We start from the raw sequence: 22,058 nt of genomic DNA on the forward strand, positions 1-22,058 counted from the left end.
CGTCTCCAACAGTGTTCCTCGGCTCGCACCTCTTGCATCCGTATATAGACTAGTATGTATACACGTGCAAGGCACATATTAATATAACAGAGTGATTTTGGTAAGAGGGAAAAGAAGTAATATATGTGCTAATAGATTCAAAGAAAAATAAATTATAGTGATGTACAAATGCTGATATTAGTTCAATATTGTAAAAGCGGGAAGTAGTATCCATGCCATAAAGTTGTACGTTCATTTAACAAGAATTGCACGTTGCTTCACTTTTTCCACGTGTTCTTTTTTTTGAGAAATAACCACATTGTCCTACTAAACCATCTCGACTGGGCTCAATCAAACCATCTGGTGGTCATGTGGCAAGACAGCCCATTGGAGCTAGTTATGGGCTTCTTTTTTATAGAAAGGGTACATGATTGTTCTAGAACACAGGTGAGGTAGCAGCAGTGTACTGTTCATGTGAATCCTACTGATATTGGCATTTGGATCTAGAAGATCAATGGTTATGATTGATGTTCTTAGTCCTACTTAAAGTTGGTACACTATATATAGAGATAGAAATAGAAGAATAGAAGAAGAAGAAGATAGTATAGATATAGAAACCCGCGTGGAATGCAAGAAACCAACTCCGGCCACACACGTCCGCTCAGGAGCAAGACGCTGACCAAGCTCCTCCTTCCACCATTTTGTCCACTCTTTCGGCGGCATCCGATGAGCAGGAAGAGCAGTTCTCCAACATAAAAGCCGTCTGGTGGCCCACCAGCCCTTCAGCTTGCTTCTCCACCTACCTCACCTAGCCCGTCAGAGGCAGTTGCCGCACTAAGCCAATGCGTGGTTCTGCAGCTGGCCTCTCTAATACAGCTCAAGGAAGAGTGCCAACTTGCTCCACGCTGGCTTGTCGGGGAGCACGGCGGCACGGGCATCATCGCTGCCCTCGACACCTCCGCGTCGTACAATGTCTCCAGTGTCTGCCACTGCACCATCCGCCGTCGACGCGCACGTAACCATGACATGTAGGCAGAGAAAGAAGCTGCCGTGGATGTCGACGAGGTGACGCGGCTACGCGGATGTGGATGAGGTGACGGGCAGCACGTCCCCGCCCACCGCCATCATCGAGGAAAAGTAGAACATGGGAGGCCGCCACCGATTGTATCCCATGAAGGCCACCGCCGAGGCGATGCCAGCGAATATAGTCGGTGTCTTGCTCGATTCTTCTTCTACCAGATGCTGGAGGAGGACAAAGAGATCGGGCGGCGACCATTTAGATTAGGTATTTTAATTCTACTAGGCTGGTTTTAATGGGAGTATTATAGGTAGTATCATGCATGCCAACTACTCCCTCCATTCCTAAATATAGGAGTATTATAAGAGCATGGTTAATAGTATAACCATCGGATGGCTACATGACACTGCCACGTCATCTATAGCCAACCTTGTAGCCTTCAAGTATAATACTCCCTCCGCCTAGGTGTTATCTTAGGAAAACCAAATAATCCCAAAATACTTAGGCGCGGTGCATTAACTTCTACCTCATTTCTTGTTTCTTGACATATCAACCAATAAGAGATGTGGGTGTGCATGCTTTTAATGACTTGAGACTAGCAAACACGACATGCAGTGGTTAGTTCATTGCATGCAATGCTATTAATTAGCAAATAAACATTAAGTGCGAGGCGGTTCTATAGGTTGGCAGGCGGCGTAGGCCAATTCCTCTCTAAACACCTAGGGAGGTGGTTGAACCAAACAAGTATCATGCACTTGGGACTCGCAAACATGCTTATGTGGCAGGCAATTAAAGAAGAGAGAGATGGTTATAGTAACATAGGTAGATACCGTAACATAATAAATGTGATGCTACTATGTGTCATGCATGGCAATAAATGAGACCACCTATGATACTAATCTATGATACTATGCACTATAGAGGTAGTAACATAGACTAGTAACATATGCATGTTACTAGTCTAAGTTACTCCCCACTATGACCATGCTAACTTGTTTCTAGTGGGTACATTGGCGTGGCATCGAAAGGGTGTGATAGCCGACTCTTGCAAAATAATTAACTACCATGTTGGCATACATGAGCATTGGGCCCACTTGTCAGCGTGCTGGACGGAGGAAGGAACACAAGACAAAATGGAGCGTGGAAGGGTGCGAATAGATTGGCTCACGTGTGATGACCACTGGAGCAATACGCTCAGGTACTACGTTAAAAAATAGTGCAAACACGGACGGTTATATTGTGAGTAGGTGACTGTGCGCTTGGCTCTTCGCCTCTTCCGAAAGTCAAACAATGATGATGGTACTACAGTCGATAGTGTACTACTAGTAAGCAAAGCTTCTCCTCGTTTGTGAGTTGACCGGGCACATCAAAAGTAGTCTCCAAAAAGGGTTGACCATGTCCATGGCTACCATCCCATGCTCCGTCATTTAGTGTGTGCTTCTCGTCGTTCTACGAGTTGACGGGACACATCAAATTTAATACGTATTTAGTACTCTCTCCAAAAAGGGCTGACCATGTCCATGGATACCATCCCGTGCTCCGTCATTGAGTACATGCACTATTCACGTGCCATCGAGGAGGAAAAATATTACGTAGTACTAGGTGCCATTGTAGTGCACGACTCACTTACACACTGCTTATCTCCACTTTCTTGCATGACACGTGCACCTTGATGCTAGATGTCCCGCATGTTGGCAAAAGGATGAACAAAGCTCATGTCAAAAAACGAGTGGAAGAACATAGATTCCCGACGACCGAGAAGGAGCAAGGAACCTTGTGGTGAAGCGTCTGCACTCATAATATTTTATATTATTTAGCGATATAAAATCAACCAATCATCTCCATAGTAGACTGGAAGAGTATGAAACACGGCAGCCCAGTGTAGTTACATCATACTGTACGTGGCCACCAGTGTACACGGCAGCCCACGACACCTAGCTCTTGGCCTCCATGCGACACCTAGCTCTATAATCCACCAGCCCTATCACTTGTCGCTTCTCGTCTCTCACAAAGTGCGGCGGGCTGGCGTTTTTGCCATCTATTGAGGTCGGTTAACTCATCACATGTTAGCGACATGCCAAGAGCATTCTAAAAAAATTACTATACTCTATTGTTATGCCAAGAAGAGGAAGCGATTTGACCGACGGACCAAACGAGGCAGGCGTGCCATGCCGTGAGTGGGTCTAGTTTCTCGTTTTGAACTTGTTTGGTGTAGTAGTAACACTTGGTTTTGACTATTGGTAAGATTTTATATACTCCCTCCGTCTAGTGAATAAGTCATCTTAGATTGTGCACCGTGACCAAGGAAGAGGGGAAAACAAGATAAATTAATATTTATTTGCTAATAAATAGCATTGCATGCAATGAACTAACCATTGCATGTTGTGTTCCATAGTCTAAGTCATTGAAAACATGCACACCCCACATCTCTTATTGGTGGATATGTCAAGAAACAAGAAACGAGGTGGGAGTTAATGCACCACACCTAAGTATTTTGGGATTATTTTGTTTTCGTAAGGTGACTTATACACCTAGACGGAGGGAGTAGGGCCTAATGTATTCTTCAAGGATGCCTTTGACTATTGATAAGATTTATATTATTTGAAAATTATATCATTCGAAGATCCTTTCATGTTCCGTTTTCAAAAATAAAAAAGATCCTCTAACATACGAATTTGACTGTATGCTTTGAGCAACTTGCATGTCCTATATTGCTCCTGCTTCGATACTCTATGATGTAGGGTGGAACCCTATGTGGCCGATCTTTCACGAAAGGAGCGGATCCCGCGAAGAACACGAAGAACACGGGGAAGAACAGAGAGAAAACACAAGGGGAAACACTCAAGAACAAGTCCAATCACACATCCACTAGACAATCAAACACACAAGATCCACAAGGTACATGAACAACAAAGGGAAAGATACAAGGTAAGGTTCATCTCCAAAAGGAGGTATTGATGATATCCTAGAAGGATCTTCCCATGAAGGGGTCTTGACGATATATCCCGTAGGATCTTCTCCTAGATGGAGGTCTTAGCCTCCAATGGAGTAGTAGTCTCTCTCTCTCTCTCTCTCTCTCTCTCTCTCAAGAGTAGAGTGGTACAAGGAGCAAAGCTCTCTATCAAATGAGCTATCACTTTACTAACCCTACAAAGGAGGAGGGAGAGGTCTATTTATAGTCTTAGTGCAAATGGGGGGTGAAGTGAAGGGGTACATGGGCCTCAGCCCGCAACTAGACACAGCCAGGGGTCGGACGTCCGGTGGGCGTCGGATGTCCGGAGACTCACGGGCGGCCGGACGTCCGGTAGACGTCGGACGTCCACTCAATCTGGCTCGGTCGCTGGAGTGCCGGATTTCCAGAGGTGGCCGATCGTCCGGTCATCGGTCGTCCGCTGGCATCGGACGTCCGCTCATTTGGCTCGGGTGCGAGATCGCCGGTCGTCTAGTCCGGGCCGGTCGTCCGGTGGATCTTCAGGCGCCGGACGTCCAGACCCGACCGGTCGTCCGGTGGCTGGAGCTTCTTCGAAAGATCTTCTTCTTGCGTCTTCGTTTCCAGGCTTCCCTCACAGATGGTGTAGTTGTTCCTTGGCACTTGCACTCCTCCTCGCCATCCGTAGTGTTTCGACAATACCTATGCATGCACACGAGTGGAGTGTCAAGTAGTATACCATCCTCGAAGGGGTCAAGTGAGCATGTGTAAAGGAGATGATTCACCTTTATGTATGTGAAGTAGATGTCGCACGTGTCACTTGCCAAACGAACTCTTGACATGGTGATGTCCATAGGATGCTCCGCATCATCTCCCCTCCCTTGGGAAGATCCAACCCCAGATTGAAATCCAAATCACCATGGGAAAGAGATGGCTTCGCCGTGTAGAAGTGGACGTTCACCAAGTTCTTATCATCTTGAAGCTCGCAATGGGCACTCTCCAATGTCGCACCGTGTAGTGATTCCTTGAAAAGGAGCAAAGACATAAAACACTTGGAAAAACAAATGTGGTAGCATTAGTGCAAAACCAAGCATTCAAGAGGTGATTCACCAAACAAGTGTCGTCATCATGCAAAGCATATGGTTTGACAAAGGATTGTGACATGGCATGCAAGCACATAAATTGAGCATAATCAAAGATATCATGGGGACAAGCATGTAAATGTGAGGCAGTGATGCAAATATGTTGGATAAGTGAATAAGCATCTACCTCAAGATCATAGCAATCATGGGCAAATCGCTCAATGAAAGGTCCATGGTAGGCATAGGAATCATTCACAACACCAAAAGAAATGAAGTGTCTAAACACATGGGTCAAGTGCAAGACAATCCAAGCATAATGTGCATTGGGTGTAGTGAATATCGTGTGGCACTCAACACAATAGAAAGAGCAATTATTCATCATGTGTGAGGTAATCAAGGCAAGCATGGAGCAATCAATGGGACATGGCATATGTGAAGTGATGACATTGTTGCAACCAAACATGTGATATGAGCAAGTAATCCAAGATTGGATGCAACACACAAGGCATATATATCATGATGCATGGAATTGTGAAAATGACAAGTTGAAGCAAGATCTCTAACATGTGCGCAAGCAAGGGGTCCAAGATGACAAATAAGTCTCATGGTGCAAGTAACACAAGTAGTATGATCCACAATATGCATGCTCATGGTTTGGGGGTTCTCAAAAGAGAAGGATATCACCTTGAAAGCATGTTCTTGTGCGTCCTTCACAATGCCGAAGTACAAGCAAGCGCGATGTAGAATCGTCGTGGTAGAAGGTGGTTCGCTCTCAAGAGCTCGGATTGTCAACTCAGTGACGTGGAAGTTGACACAAGGTCCAAGTATCCTACACATGCACACAACAAAACAAAGAACGTATGCGCATGGTAGATAAACAGATCATCCATCATGATGGTCTTCTTCTCTTGCACATAACCATTAGAAGCACAAGTGCGTGAATAATATGATGCAACAATGGCAATATTCATGGCACTAGGTATATGGTGCAAAGAGGTAAGGCAAGCATGCTTCACAAAAAATATGTCCAAATCTCCAAATATATGCGAGAATGCTATGGGGGCAATCTCATTAACAAGACTAAAGGCATAGTTGCACTCAATACATGGCAAATCATCTAGCATGAGAGAGGCAACATATGGAGATATATGACAAGAAGCAATAATAATCATGTGATAAGCATGTAGATGGTTGTCATCAACCACATGAAGTGAGCAAGTATGAATCATCGGTGATGCAACAAGGCAAGCAATCATAGGAATGAAGTCGTGCAAGCTAGTAGTGCGAAGATGCAACATACTAGAGGAAAGCATGGCAATCATGTCATGGGAGAAAATAATAGTCATAGGCAATGTATGACATATCGCAAGCACGACCACAAAGAAAGATGAAAGTATCATCATAGGCATGGGGTATAAAGCAAACATGGCAATAGCAAGCAATATCTCCACCAAGATTGCAAATACACATACAAGTAGTAGAATCAATCATCATGTGTAATGCAAAGCATGGGTCACAAATGCATGGTAAAGGCATAGGAATAACCATATCATGCAAAGTGAACATGGCAAGATGGGAAAATGATATATAATGGACAATAACCCATAGCCAAGTGAGCACCATGTAGAAGAAATGCGCGAAGTCTTTGCGCGAAGAGAGCAGTGGGAAAGACAATCCGTGGGATCCCAAGTCATCGTTGCTCTCTCGAGCTCATTTTGTCAACTCGTGGGATTGCGAGGTTGAAATGTATTCATGGGTACCTACACAAAAGGGACACAAACCAAAGAAATTGTGCATGTGGTAAATGTACACATCATCCATCATGATGTGTATGTGCACGTGTGGGTTAGTACAAGATAAGCATTGCTCAAATAAATTTGATGCATGGTATAAGAACATGTCATCCATCATGAAAGAGTAGTTATTGTGTATAACATGATGGGGATGCAAATTGAGCATACAAATATATGGCACATCAATATCATGTTCGTACATGGGGAGCATATTGTGCACATAAGTATGTGGATCATGCAATGGATACGATGATTCAAAATCTCCTAACATGTATGAGGAAACTATGGGGGTCTCCTCATGAGCAATATCGGAAACATCATATGGAGAAAATGGACAACAACCAAAACAATGCATATCCGAAGCTAGGTGGTTATGGCATGGCATATGAGATAAATGATGCAAAGGTAGCATGTCAATATCATCACAAGAGAAACAAATGCCAATAACCATAGGCTTGTCATCTATGCCATATGTGCAGATTGGGTTTATTTTAATAGCATATGCATAGTCACTATTAAGATATTGCAAATATGACATATGATTGATCTCATGCATAGCATATGACAAGTCAAGCGGATTGGTAAACATGATGTGACCGAGAGAATTAGCACAAGAAATCCTATGTAACATGGCATCACAACTAAAAGACTCCACATGGCAATCATCATACTCATCATAAATGGGTAAATCATCGCATGGGGAAATCATACTATCATGAAGCATATCAATAGGGGGATCAACATCATGCAAGCAATCAATGTCATGAATGTCCACTAGTGGGACTAGAGCATCACCTTCACCTATATTACCTTTGTCATTCCACTCATGTGGTGTAGGTGAGGTGGTAAAGACCAAATGGTGGTCATCTTCATGTTGATGGAACCATGTGGGGGGTGCATCATATTCCACCATGGCCATCGTCTTGTCCAAAGGAAGGACGAAGTCATCGCGAATCGGCACGTCATCATAGATGAGACCTAGCACCAAATGAGAAGACACAATAGAGGTAGAGGTCAAGTCGTTAGTGTTGAAAGTGGCCTCACATGACCCATCAACTATCTCACTCTCTCTATGTGGTGGTTCACTCACTCCCTCAAGGTAGGTGCTCTCAAACTCACATATGGTGGAGTCACCCATCTCACTTAAGAGGTGGGGGTTGTGGCTCTTCTCACATGGGAATTGGGGCAACACATCACATATGGGGCTAGTCGTGAAGTCACTCTCACTCTCAATATGGTGGCTGAAGACACTCAAGTCATCATATGTCGCCGTGGTCGAAGGGAAAATCCCATGCTCAACCATCTCATCGTCGTCGCCATGGATGAAGGCCGAAGATGGCACATCGTCACTCTCGCCTCCTAAGATGGAAGCATCCTCCATGCTCGTCACCATGTCGCATGCCTCCAAAGCTTGGTCCTTGAGGGTCTCCGTAGTCGTACTCGTCGCCGCACCGTCTTGAAAAAGAGTCATGCTAGACTCGGCATCGTCAATGCCACAAAGAGGTATGGTGGTGAAGTCGAACTTGGGAGCATCGTCTTGGAGCTCATCAGGCTTGGACATCATGGTGGTACTAGCCTCATGCTCGTCGTCTTGGAGCTTGGTCTTAGAGAAGTGTGCTTGGGGTCGAGAAGCCTTGGCTTTCATGAGTTCTTGTTCCGCCTTGAGAGCACCAATGTAGTTGTCGTCGAGGGACTTGTAGTTCTCGAGGAAGATCGTCTTGGAGATGTCATTGTGAAATCCCATCATGAAGTGGAACTTCATCGAAATGGGGTCGTCCACGCCGGCTCATCGCAAGGCTTTCTTCATCTCCTTAAAGTACTCGTCGATGGACTTGGATCCTTGGATGGTGTTCTCCAATTGGCGTTGAAGTTGTTCCGTGTAGGTTGGAGGCACGAACTCTCGCCGCAAAGCTCTCTTCGTCTTGGGCCAACTCATGTCATAGGTCTCCGAAGGTGCGTGAAGCCACCATGTGGACGCATAGTCGTGGAGGTTCCATATGGCGCACTTCACTTGATCTTTGGGAGGAACTCGATGTAGCTTGAGGTAGTCGTCCATCAAACGTTCCCACTCGAGATACTCCTCGGGTTCTAGAGTTCCATAGAAAGGAATCTCATGGTTCATGTCGAGGTCGTATTAGCTCGTGGAAGTCGCAGACTTGAGCTTGGGGAGCTTCTCTTGAGCATAGTCTTGAGGTGCTTGTTGGCAAGATGTTGTATATCCGAAGGCGAAGATGCCTTTAAGTCGCTTGGCGAAGATGCCAAGGGAGATGGTGAAGCCGTTGAGCGGTTGTTGGTGTTGAGCTCTTGACCTTCACGTCCTTGTTGGTGATGGTGTCGATGCCGATTTGATTTTGCCAGAGATGGTAGCTTGGAGACATGTGCTCTTGAGCGTCTTTTCGAAGATAAGGAAGACCGCTTGTAGGACTTGATGAGGGCTTTGATCTCTTCCATTTGAGCTTGCATCTTAGCGTCGGTGTAGTTTTTCTTGGCATCGAACTTGTCGTTGTTGTAGACCGAAGGAGGTGAAATGCCTTGCCTATCCATCACAAGACTCGAGTAGAGGTGAGTAGGAAATGAGATAAACAATACCAAGTTACCTTTTTCCAAAGTTGAGGATGTATCCCGTTTCACTCAATGTGAGATGAAAGAATAGTGGAATTGGTACCGGACTTGTTCACTCACACCTACAAACTAAAGCTTATGGAGTAGCTCGGTGAGGATAGTGGCACAAAAATTTAATGCAAAACGTTAGCAAGAGTCAATAATGTTGAAAGAGATTCACAAATTTGCAAGTGAAACAAGTAGACCAATAGCAATATATGGCACACGGAAACACACACACGGATAGATAAATGGGGTCATGCAACCAAGGAATGAGCTCAAAATGTGGAATCCATGGAAAATGCTCTTGTTGCACAACTCTAGAGAGACACTAGCACGATTGATCAATAGGCGGATACGACACTTGTGCACAACCTATAGGAGACAAAAATGCAACAACTTCTATCCCGAGTATGCTATGTATATGATGTTCCGATGGTATGATCCAAGATCGGATATGACAATGTGGTATGATGCTATGGCTATTGCTTACAAGCTTCTTTGCTCTTTGCTCTTTTGCTTAAAAGCTTATTCTTTTTTTTGTATGGCCACTTTTGCACAATGCACAAACTAAGATAGCAATTGTATATATATGGGAACAAACTTGTGGCACAAAGGATGATATGGTACCACGATGATACCGATATGGTATGGTATGTATGCAATGTACGGTGTAGATCACTAATGTGCACAAGTAACGTTGACGGCAATACTCAAATGGCTAGTCTTGATAGGCAAGTAACGCAAAGTAGGCTAGGGGTTATCAAAGCAATGTAAAGGGAATATACAATGGAGGGATACCACGATACCGAGATGATATGGAGGTTACCGTCCGTGGCGATGATGAGTGGCGGTGATCTTGATGGAGATACCAAGATGATGGAGACTCGTCCCTAAGTATCCGAAACACCTTAGGAAACAAAAAAACCGCGAACTCAAAATCTCAAAAGTCAAATGTCAAAATGGTGGTAGCGGGATGCGGTGGTGGTTTTATGGAAGCTCAATGGAGTTGCGAAAATGCAATGATGGGTTATGTGAGTAGGCAATGTGGAAGTGGAGGTTAAGGTGGTGGACTATACACGGTGTCGGAGTTGGAAGCACGGTCCCTAAGTAGCCGAAACACCTTAGGAGACACAACTCACAACACAAACAAAATAGGGTTAACTTGAGGTGGCGGGAGTGTGAGGTGGACAAAACTATGCGGAACTTATGGTGGTGGTGGTGGTTGATGAAGGAGCAACCGTCCCTAAGTAGCCTAGACACCTTAGGAGACTCAAATCACTCCTCAAGCAGCCACTAATGCGATGGGGAACAAAATTGGTTAGGTTGCGGAAGTCGGTGGTGGAGTAGCGGATGAATGTGGTGGAAGCCCTAGGCAAAGATGCCAAAATTCACAAAGTTTGATGGAGTAAAAAGATGTTGGTGGTATTTTTATTGGAAGGGGGATGTCTAGAGATTTTCAACGAGCTAAAGAACGCAAAAATCAGACTCCGGATGAATTAGTTATGGACAAAACAAAAATCAGCTGAAGTGGGAATCTACAGGTATCGGACGTCCGAAGATGGTCGGACGACCGGTGGCCGGACGTTCGGGCGGGCTCGGAAATCCATAAATTTGGCTCAGGTTAGGGGTTCCGGTCATCCGGAAAAGGTCGGATGTCCGGTCGGTCGAGGGCTCCGGACATCCGTGAAAGGCCGGTCGTCCGGTGGGCCGGGGTCAACGCGAGATGCGAGATCCGGGGCGCGATTTTTGGGCGGAAAATGATGATTTTGGGGTCAAAATTGATGAGATTTCCTGGGTGAAAGATGGGGAAATGCTAGATCCACTCGAAACCAAGCAAATCCATGGATCAAATCCAACAAAACTTCCTCAAACCAACAAATCACAAAAAAATTGGGGCTATTTTTGGTGGTGATTTTCAAAATTGGGGAAGAACACAACAAAATTAGCCTAGAAAATGAAGAGGTGAGGCTCCGAAATCGTGATCAACATGGCTCATGATACCAATATGATGTAGGGTGGAACCCTATGTGGCCGATCTTTCACGAAAGGAGTAGATCCCGTGAAGAACACAAAGAACACAGGGAAGAACGGAGAGAAAACACAAGGGGAAACACTCAAGAACAAGTCCAATCACACATCCACTAGACAATCAAACACACAAGATCCACAAGGTACATGAACAACAAAAGGAAAGATACAAGGTAAGGTTCATCTCCAAAAGGAGGTCTTGATGATATCCTAGACGGATCTTCCCATGAAGGGGTCTTGATGATATATCCTGTAGGATCTTCTCCTAGATGGAGGTCTTGGCCTCCAATGGAGTAGTAGTCTCTCTCTCTCAAGAGTAGAGTGGTACAAGGAGCAAAGCTCTCTATTAAATGAGCTATCACTTTGCTAACCCTAGAAAGGAGGAGAGAGAGGTCTATTTATAGTCTTAGTGCAAATAGGGGGTGAAGTGAAGGGGTACATGGGCCTCAGCCCGCAACTAAACATAGCCAGGGGTCAGACGTCCGGTGGGCGTCGGACGTCTGGAGACTCACGGGCGACCAGACGTCCGGTAGACGTCGGACGTCCGCTCAATCTGGCTCGGACGCTGGAATGTCGGATTTCCGGAGGTGGCCGGTCGTCCAGTCATTGGTCGTCCACTAGCGTCGGACGTCCGCTCATTTGGCTAGGGTGCGGGATCGCCGGTCGTCCGGTCCGGGCCGGTCGTCCGGTGGATATTCAGGCGCCGGACGTCCGAACCCGACCGGTCGTCCAGTGGCTAGAGCTTCTTCGAAAGCTCTTCTTCTTGCGTCTTTGTTTCCAGGCTTCCCTCGCGGATGGTGTAGTTGTTCCTTGGCGGTTGCACTCCTCCTCGTCGTCTGTAGTGTTCCGACAATACCTATGCATGCACACGAGTGCAGTGTCAAGTAGTATACCTTCCTCGAAGGGGTCAAGTGAGCACGTGTAAAGGAGATGATTCACCCTTATGTATGTGAAGTAGATGTTGCACGTGTCACTTGCCAAATGGACTCTTGACATGGTGATGTCCACAGGATGCTCCGCATCACTCTAACTTAGCTAGAGGTTAGACTAACTCATGACTAACCCTGAACTAACTAGAGCCAAAGAGGTGTTTTGGTGACAGGGTTAGATTGACAATAAATGCACTTGATGGAGAGAAAAAGTGATTTTTCAGTGAGCCCAAGGAGGTACTTACTATGGGAAAGGTGAAGTGATGGTTGCTTCGCCCGATCAACTTATTACTCTGGGAATATGGGAGTACCAGCGGATTCAAGGAACAGAGAAATGATGGTTGCTTCGTCTGAGCAACTTACTGTGGCGAAGGTGGGGCTGTGTGATTTGACTGCTCACTAGTCATTACTAATGTGGCGCAATGACCAGGGTGAATCTTTCCCTGCAGTTGTGCACTCAATATTGTTGCACGACACGTGGAGCTAGATGAAGGATGTCCCACATGTCGGCGAAACGAAGTTGAATTGTTTTTGGGATTGCTATCAATCCTTCATGATTTGTTTATATGTACGCATAATTTTAATGAAATTGTACTGTGATGATATGAAGGTTTCAACTTTGGTTCCCGTAGGAAAAAAAGGTTTCAACTTAGGATTCATTTGTACTCTTGCCTCAAGATTATCTCGTTACAACATTCCATCAAATACAAATGAAACTACCATGGATGCTAATGCATATCAATGGTTTGTAGATCAGCGCCAATATTCACATCAGAACTAAAGACAAAGTTGTGAGAAGGTGTACAAGTAAAGAAAAATATATAATTGATCGATGCTGTTCGTAGGCATGGGTCCATTTCCTAGGCACATTGTTCATTGCTTGGTAGCTAGTTTCATCCAGCGCTAGCCAAAAAGGGGGTGTACGGAGGACACCACAATCCGATCATTCGGTGCAGCTCCACTAAAATCGAGCTGACCATCCCTGTTTGCAAAGATATCCAGTCAGCGTGATTACAATAATAGTGGAACTAGATGATGAAACATAACACACACAAATAGAAGCCGATCACCTCTGCGATCTCTCTTTAGGACTAACTACTTGTTGGAGAAGATTAGGCATGGAGTTGGATGAGGAGGATAGAAAAACCAATCTCCCTTTCCGCAGTCCCACAGGAATGTAACAACGTTGCCCGTGTGACATTTTGGCAGAACTGCACAAAACACTCTTAAGAAAAAAAGTGATATGTGCAGTTCACCAAAAGGTCGCAATAGCAACGAGGTGAAATGGATAGCCCTGTTTGCAAAACAAAGATAGAAAGGAAACAATTACTGACGAATAACACGAGTTGAAGACACATACACCGACAAAAAAGAAGCATATTCTGTGTAATAAGGGAAAGATAGTAGCATGATGGTTTATCAAAAATGGTTTGAGGACGAGATTGCAAGTTGGAAAGTACGCCGGCCGAGATACGTTTTAAGCAAACAACTAAAGAAGATCCACATGCAGCAACGTGGGAAGATGGGCAGTGGAGCAAGGCCGGAGGAAGCTATACCTGAGGGTCGTCGAGATGTTACTAGGAGGGCGCCGGCGGCGGGGATTTGCCCATACTGCGGCAGCGAGCAAGTGGCGAAGGCCCTACCGCACCGGAGCTTGGTCAGAGAGAACGGCGGGTACCGCAGATTGGGACTTGCTGCCTCAACACCGTCGAACGGAGAAACAATGCACATCCTCCCTTTCCGCCGATGGACGGGATGCGACCGGATCATTGACCAACATTGAGAGAGAGAGAGAGAGAGAGAGGCCACTGCCGCCTTGTGTGAGATGGTGTGACGAGAGAAAAACCCCGGCAGGCAGGCTCCGTTGTATATAGTGGAGCGGATTTTTCCATTTCCCCACGGCAATCATTTTATATTCTATACTACGCGCCATTGAGGAGGAATATGTAACTTTATTTAATACTAACGCGTCAAGTCGAACTCTGTTCCGTCTAGGCGTGGTACCCGACCCTCCTTTGAGTAAACAACCTGTAACACCCCGGATGTAACTTTCCCTTTTTGTACTCCAACTCTTGCCGTTTCCGGCGTTAAGTTATATTTATTTCTCGGGTTCGGGTCTTTGTCTCCGTGTGTTGTTGTCTTTGTCATGCATCTCATATCATGTCATCATGTGCATTGCATTTGCATACGTGTTCATCTCATGCATTTGAGCATTTTCCCCGTTGTCCGTTTTGCATTCCGGCGCTTCGTTCTCCTCCGGTGGTCATTTCTAGCTTTCTTTTGTGTGTGGGGATTAAACATTTTCGGATTGGACCGAGACTTGCCAAGCGGCCTTGGTTTACTACCGGTAGACCGCCTGTCAAGTTTCGTATCATTTGGACTTCGTTTGATACTCCAACGGTTAACCGAGGGACCAAAAGGGCCTCATGTGTGTTGCAGCCCAACACCCCTCCAATTTGGCCCAAAACCCACCAAACTCTGCTCCATGTCCTAGAGCGTTCGATCACGATCGCGTGGCCGAAAACCGCACCTCATTTGGACTCTCCTAGCTCCACTTATGCCTATAAATAGAACCCCCGTTTTTCGGATCTCTCCTCCCCCCGAAACCCTAGCTAAAAAAAATAGATCTCGGGCGAGCCGGACAATGTCCGACCCCCCCCCAGAAAATTTGCCGCCGCCTACTGGGGCGCGCCACGTGGCGCGGGCGCCCCACTTTGCCGCCTCTCTCCCGCCGGCCCGGGAGGCCCAGGAGGGGCCCCCGAGGCCCGTTGACCCCGCCGAGGCACCGGGCCGCCGCCTTCTTCGTCTTCCTTCGCGCCGGGCGCCGCCATCGCCATCCGCCGCCGCCTGCATCACCGGCCGCCGCCGCACCGGGCCGCCGCCCGCTCCACTCTGCCCCGAGCCGAGCCGGCCCCACTTCCCCGCCGCGGCGCCGCCTCCCCCCGCAGGAGCTCCGGCCACTCTCCCACTCCGGCCACCGGCGTCTTCCCCGGCGAGCCCCAAGACCGGCCGGCCATCCTCGGGCTGCGTGCCTGCTACAGTGTCCCGGATCTGGATCTAGATCCAAAAATATCTCACGGTTGACTTTTTCTTCCCCAAACCCTAATTTTCGAGCATATTTTGACCGGTCGTATCTCCGCATCCGTAGCTCCGTTTTTGGCATATAGTATATCAAAGTGTTCGCCTCGACGAGTACATCATTCCATTCCATTGCATCATTTTCATTTGAGTTCATCTTGATGCCCAAAATGCTGTTAGAAGGAGGCTTCGTGAGTTAATTGTCAGATCTGCTAGTTCATCTTAGACTTTTGTCATTTTTGTCATGATTATTGTGTGCATGCTATGCGTGTGAGTCCTTCATATGTTTTGTTAAGCATTTTGTCTTCTTTCCAGAGGTGCAATCCATGAATTTTTAGGATGTGCGTGGTGACTTGTGCAAGCTTGCAAAGTGAGGCACACGGGAAATCTGTTTTCAGAGACTTAGTTGTTTTCACTAAGTCTGGGATTATTTAGTTCATGATGCCATATGTTCAGCTTGTTTCCTAGTGATCCGTGCCTCTTTTGAGGATGATCAGTAAAGGAATTTTGTTAATCATATTATGCTCTATCCATCCATTTCTTTGTTTGAAATTATGGAGCACCCTAGCTTGAGTCAATCGAGCTCTACTTTTGCTTCGTGGTGAATCTGGGCAGATCTTCAACTCGTTTGCGATATTGCCGGCGTTGTTGTAGTTGATCCGTGCATGCTATGTCATTGTTCTTGCCATGTCTAGCTTGTATTTTGTGCCTTCTTAATGGATGTATGCCTGCCTTGCCATGACTTGCACCGTGGTGAGTGCATCGAGCTCGTTTACATGCCTTCGTGAGTTATATTTCAGCATGTCTCAGTTTTCACCAAGTCTGAAAACTGATTGTGTTTTAGCTATGTTCGTGGGCTTGTTAGTATATTTTGTGATCCTTTTTGGCCCCAGGTCACTTTGGGACTTTTGTTAAGCTTGTTGAGTAGCTCCATGCCATGTTCTTACTTGTCTTAATCAGGTCATGTATCATGTTGTTTTTCTGCTCCGAAGAGGGCTTCGTGATCTGAAATTTCAGACAAGTGTTAATTTCACTAAGTCTGGAATCTGTTTTGCATTTGCGTTTTTGCCATGCTTGTTTGAACCTCATAATGGATGAATTGGCCATGGCTCAGTGCTAGTCTTTTGTTAAGCATCTTGTGTGCATCCCTGCCATGTATTTTGTTGTCATGTTTGGTGGCTGTAGCATGTCCTTTTCATTGCATTGAGATGCCTACTTGCTGTAAATCACAGACCGGTGTCATTCTTAAAACACTTGCCATTTCCAAACCGTAACTCCGATTCCGATGATCTTTATATCGTTTTCAAGCAATTTCATCCCATCTTTCCAGTGGCACCCTTGGAATTCCAAGTTGAGGCCAGGTTCATGCATTTCCTGCCATATCTTGCATTTTGCATCTCGCATCGCATCCCGCATAGCATATCATCATTTCATCATATTGCTTGGTCTTGCACGTGGTTGATTGTATCCTTGTTGCTTGTTTGTCTTGTTGGGTAGATCCGGGAGACAAGTTCACTACCGAGGAGCCCGTTGAGTTTGCTTGTGAGGATCCAGTCAACTCTGACAACTGTGCAGGCAAGATGATCATACCCTCGAAATCACTACTATCTTTGCTATGCTAGTTTGCTCGCTCTTGCTATGCCAATGCTACGATGCCTACCTTTTGCTTGTCAGCCTCCCAAATTGCCATGTTGAAACTCTAACCCACCTTGTCCTAGCAAACCGTTGATTGGCTATGTTACCGCTTTGCTCAGCCCCTCTTATAGCGTTGCTAGCTGCAGGTGAAGATTGGAGGCCGTTCCTTATTGGAACATCTTTTACTTACTTGTTGGGATATCATTATATTGCTATGTTATCTTAATGCATCTATATACTTGGTAAAGGGTGGAAGGCTCGGCCTCTCGCCTAGTGTTTTGTTCCACTCTTGCCGCCCTAGTTTCCGTCATATCGGTGTTATGTTCCCGGATTTTGCGTTCCTTACGCGGTTGGGTTATAATGGGAACCCCTTGATAGTTCGCCTTGATTAAAGCTTTTCCAGCAATGCCCAACATTGGTTTTTACCATTTTCCACCTAGCCTCTTTTCCCTCGGGTTTCCGGAGCCCGCGGGTCATCTTATTTAAACCCCCCCGGGCCAGTGCTCCTCTGAGTGTTGGTCCAAACTAGAGTCCTGTGCAGCGCCCCCTCGGGGAAACTCGAGGTTTGGTTTTAGTTGTATGGAGCGCTCATCTGAGTGTGCCCTGAGAAAGAGATATGTGCAGCTCCTATCGGGATTTGTCGGCACATTCGGGCGGTGTTGCTGGTCTTGTTTTAACCTGTCGAATTGTCTTGTTGTACCGGGTTACCGAGTCTGATCGGTGTGTCTCGGGTGGAGGTCTATTCCTTCGTTGACCGTGAGAGCTTGTCATGGGCTAAGTTGGGACTCCCCTGCAGGGATTGAACTTTCGAAAGCCGTGCCCGCAGTTATGGGCAGACGGGAATTTGTTAATGTCCGGTTGTAGATAACTTGAACCTTAATTAATTAAAATGAATCAACTGAGTGTGTTACCGTGATGGCCTCTTCTCGGCGGAGTTCGGGAAGTGGACACGGTGTTGGAGTTATGTTTGCGCAGGTTGTTCCCCTAGCTTCTCGCTCGTGCTTTGCCTCCTCTTCTCGCTCTCTTTTGCGAATAAGTTAGCCACCATATATGCTAGCCGCTTGCTGCAGCTCCACTCATATTTTACCTTACCCTTCCTATAAGCTTAAATAGTCTTGATCGCGAGGGTACGAGATTGCTGAGTCCCTGTGGCTCACAGAAACTATAACTCCAGATGCAGGTCCAGGTGATTCCGCTCCAGGTGACGATTACGAGCTCAAGTGGGAGTTCGACGGGGACTCTCAGCGTTATTATGTTTCCTTTCCCGATGATCAGTAGTGGTGTCTAGTTGGAGTTTGATTCAGGGCCTTGTCGCATGTTGGGTTTTCTTCTATTTTGGCGCCGTAGTCGGGCCATGAGTGTTGGTATGATGGATGTTATTTATGTACTTTGATGTGACGTGGCGAGTGTAAGCCAACTATGTATCTCCCCTTTTATTATATATATTACATGGGATGTTGTAATGATTGCCTGACTTGCGACATTGCTTTCAATGCAGTTATGTCTCTAAGTCGTGCCTCGACACGTGGGAGCTATAGCCGCATCGAGGGCGTTACACAACCGCTACACGCGTCAAATTATCATGTGGGCTACCTTTTTGTATAGAAACAAACTCTGCCGTGTACCCGTGCGGGTGTGGCCGGGAAAAAGACGTGAGTACGTGTGTCCTGTGTGCACCTCTTATTTAGGTGCAGGTACGTACGTGGGTGGGTGTGAGAGAGATGGTTTGTGCCAAACCGAGGCAATGTGTCGATGATATCTCAAACAAAAAATAACATAACATATGCAATGTGTGTGAAATAGAGTCATGGATATATCATATATAGAGGGAGCGATCCACGAGAAGAGAGTGGAGGGATCATCGGCGTGAGATATCAATAGAATCGAAAACATGGATGAAGTGTGTGGCTGCGCGATCGATAAAGAGTGCCATCAAATTTGTGTTTGCCCATGTCAAAGATACATGGCGGCTGTCCTACCAGAATTTGAGAGGGCAGAGGTGCAATTTTTCACTGTGGCATGGATACCTAACTACAACGTTCGACTATCGGTGGGGGAGAGGAGGGGGCAAAGACCTAACTATAGAGAGGTAGATCGACTAGTATATGTGTGGAGAAGGAGAGAGACCTAGCTATGTATACAGGGAGATCGATCGGCATCCATGGATATGTGTAGCAGAGGAATAAGGTTGGGAGAAAGACAAAGGTAGAGTGTTGGAGGGTTGGTGGTGGAGTGGTGTCTCACAAATGGTGGGAGAGGCCTGCTAGAAAAACGGAGGGTACAAGTGCAATATCAGTAAGAGATGGTGGGGATGTCTGTCTGTCTATGCACGTGCGTGTGAGAGACGGGTCGGGAGGTATGCAAGGATTATAAGGGAGACAATATGGTTGTGGTAAGCATACGTAACTACAAAGAAAGATCAACCGTCGTGTGTCCGAGAAAGGGGGAGACATAACTAGTGAGGTAAGTCTATGTGTGCGTGGGAAAAAAGAATTATAGTCGACCTAGCTATATGTAGGGAGATCAGTACGTATACATGCATGCATGTCCTAGAAGCAAATAAGGTACAGAGAGACAGACAGGGGGAGAGGGGTGCGGCTAGGAGGTGGTGCGAGAGGCCTACTATGTCGAGGGGGGAGGAGTGTGCGAGTATGAGATTGATGAAAAGAGGGGCGGGAGTGTGCACCTGCGTGGAACCGTATTGGACATAGGGGCATGGACAGTGAGAAGAGAAGAGGGGAAGTATGTGTTTGTGGTAGGCACACTTGGATAGAGAGGCATATCGACCGGTGTGTGCCGGAAAGAAGGAGTCGGGGGGCCTACACACACCGCGGGTGAACGACCTAAATAGAAATAACGAACGTGCGCGATGGAGGGGACGCTGAGGGAGGGTGAGAGGGGGCGGGCGTGTGCATGCATGATAGAAAATTAGCGCTAGCTAGCTACAAAGAGAAGAGGATCGTGAAGGTGTTAAAGACGAACATAGTTCATAATTCATTATAAAAAAGTGGATAAGGATACATGAAGAAGATATCATAATGTAGAACATTGATTATAATTTGGACTAATGTGTGGCTTTTGCAGCTCAGGGATAAATACTTGTCATAATGTAGGGGGCGGGGCACTATACTTTGTGTGATAAACATGGTGTACGTATGGAACATGATTTAGATTATGAATATCTAGTTAGTACATCAAATGTACTATTATTTTGAATCAACATCAAGTGTACTAAAAAAATTGAATGCGAGTTCATATAGTACACATAGTTCATATGTATCTCTATAGTAATCATGTGGTGTGTTGTTAAGGTAATAGACGAATGATGGTTGAAGTTGGCAACAATCATGATTGTAGATTCTTATTGAAATAGAGAAACGAATTCAAATTCAGTTCAAATTGCAGCAGTAGTATAGACATTTGGAATGCACTAAAATGTTGGCATGACTAGGGTACATGCATTATACAGCCAGCGAAAAAAATTAATTGGACATAACATGGATCCATACTCCCTCCTTCCATCTATATAGGGCCTAATGCGCTTTTAAGACCGCCTTTGACTATTGACAAGATTAATAGTACATGACATGCACAATGTGAAAATTATATCATTGAAAGCTCCTTTCACACAAGAATTTAACGGTGTGCTTTGTGTAAGTTGCATGTCGTATATTATTGCTCTAATATTTGGTTGGTCAAATTTAGCCTTAAAAAACACATTAGGCCCTATATAGATGGAAGGAGGGAGTAGCTTTGAATAGCATTTGTATAGTAAAACGGGACAAGACTCTCTCTTTGTGTGGTGTAAATAGTTTTATTTTTTTCGTTTTTTTCATTGAGGGAAGTGCCAATTGATTTGTTACGTACTACAAGTACAATATTACACGTTAGGCTTGTCCCTAAAATTCAACCAACGCCTTGTTATATCCTGAAAATTCAGATATCATGCTCCCAAAACTGGCGCCTTCACAACCCGCGCCTTGCTATCCCGAAATTACAACACGCGCGAAAACTCCCTCCAGCTGCCAAATCCCGACATGCGAAATCCCCCTTCTAACCCTGAGCCGGAAGGGCCACTAGTTCAAATCGGTGGGGGTACTTTTGTAACACACCCTACATTTTGGACAAGCCCGTCCCTAAATCATGGTTCCCCCTCCCATCGCCACCTTTTCGCCATTCAAAATCTGGTCGCCATAACCTCTCCGCTCTAGTCGCGAAACCCCACCCTCCTCCGTACGCCACCTCACCGCTGCCCAGTCGGAGCCTCTTTCTCGATGACGTCGTCCACCGCAACAGGTCGACGTCCCTCATCCGCCTTCCTGGATGAGGATCCATCGTCCATCCCGTCGTCTCGCCGGTTCAGCCGCCCCGTCCTCCACCTCCAAGGAGGTGCTCCAATGATCGCCTCGTCTATCGCGACTGCTCCATCCCCACAACGCCGCCTTAACCTGCTCCACTCGTACTGCAACATCCTCAGCGACTCCTTGAACGAAGCCGAGGCCTACTCGGTGCCACCAAAGAGGTTGTACACTCATCGCATCGCACCTTCTCCTTAACTCGACCTACCGGCACCGACGGTGCTCCATCCTGCACCCCCATGGAGTGGCTACCTCGAAGCTGGCGCCGTGGGCGACATCTCCATGGCGGCTCTCCCCAGTGCGAGGCCCCTTCGGCGGTGGCATCCATACCAGCCGGATCTACTACTGCTGCTCCGGCTGTCGCTCGGTCGCTCGCGCTGTTGCTGCTGCTGCTCGGGCTCTCTCTCGCTCGCTCGCCCAGCTGCTGCGGCTCTGGCTCCCACTTGCTCGCTCGCGCTACTGCTGCTCCCCCTCGCTCGTGCAGCTGCTATGCTCCGATTTAGCTACACTTCAGTCGACTGAATCGATTTTTGGGTCAGTCGATTTTCAGGGGGTGGGGGGTCTCGCCGGAGTTAAGGAAGAACCACCCTCAGCGGGGAGGGGGGCTTGCCGGAGAGGTTCCCCA

The sequence above is a fragment of the Triticum dicoccoides genome, chromosome 7A, assembly GCF_002162155.2.
Source record: "Triticum dicoccoides isolate Atlit2015 ecotype Zavitan chromosome 7A, WEW_v2.0, whole genome shotgun sequence".
Classification (NCBI taxonomy): Eukaryota; Viridiplantae; Streptophyta; class Magnoliopsida; order Poales; family Poaceae; genus Triticum; species Triticum dicoccoides.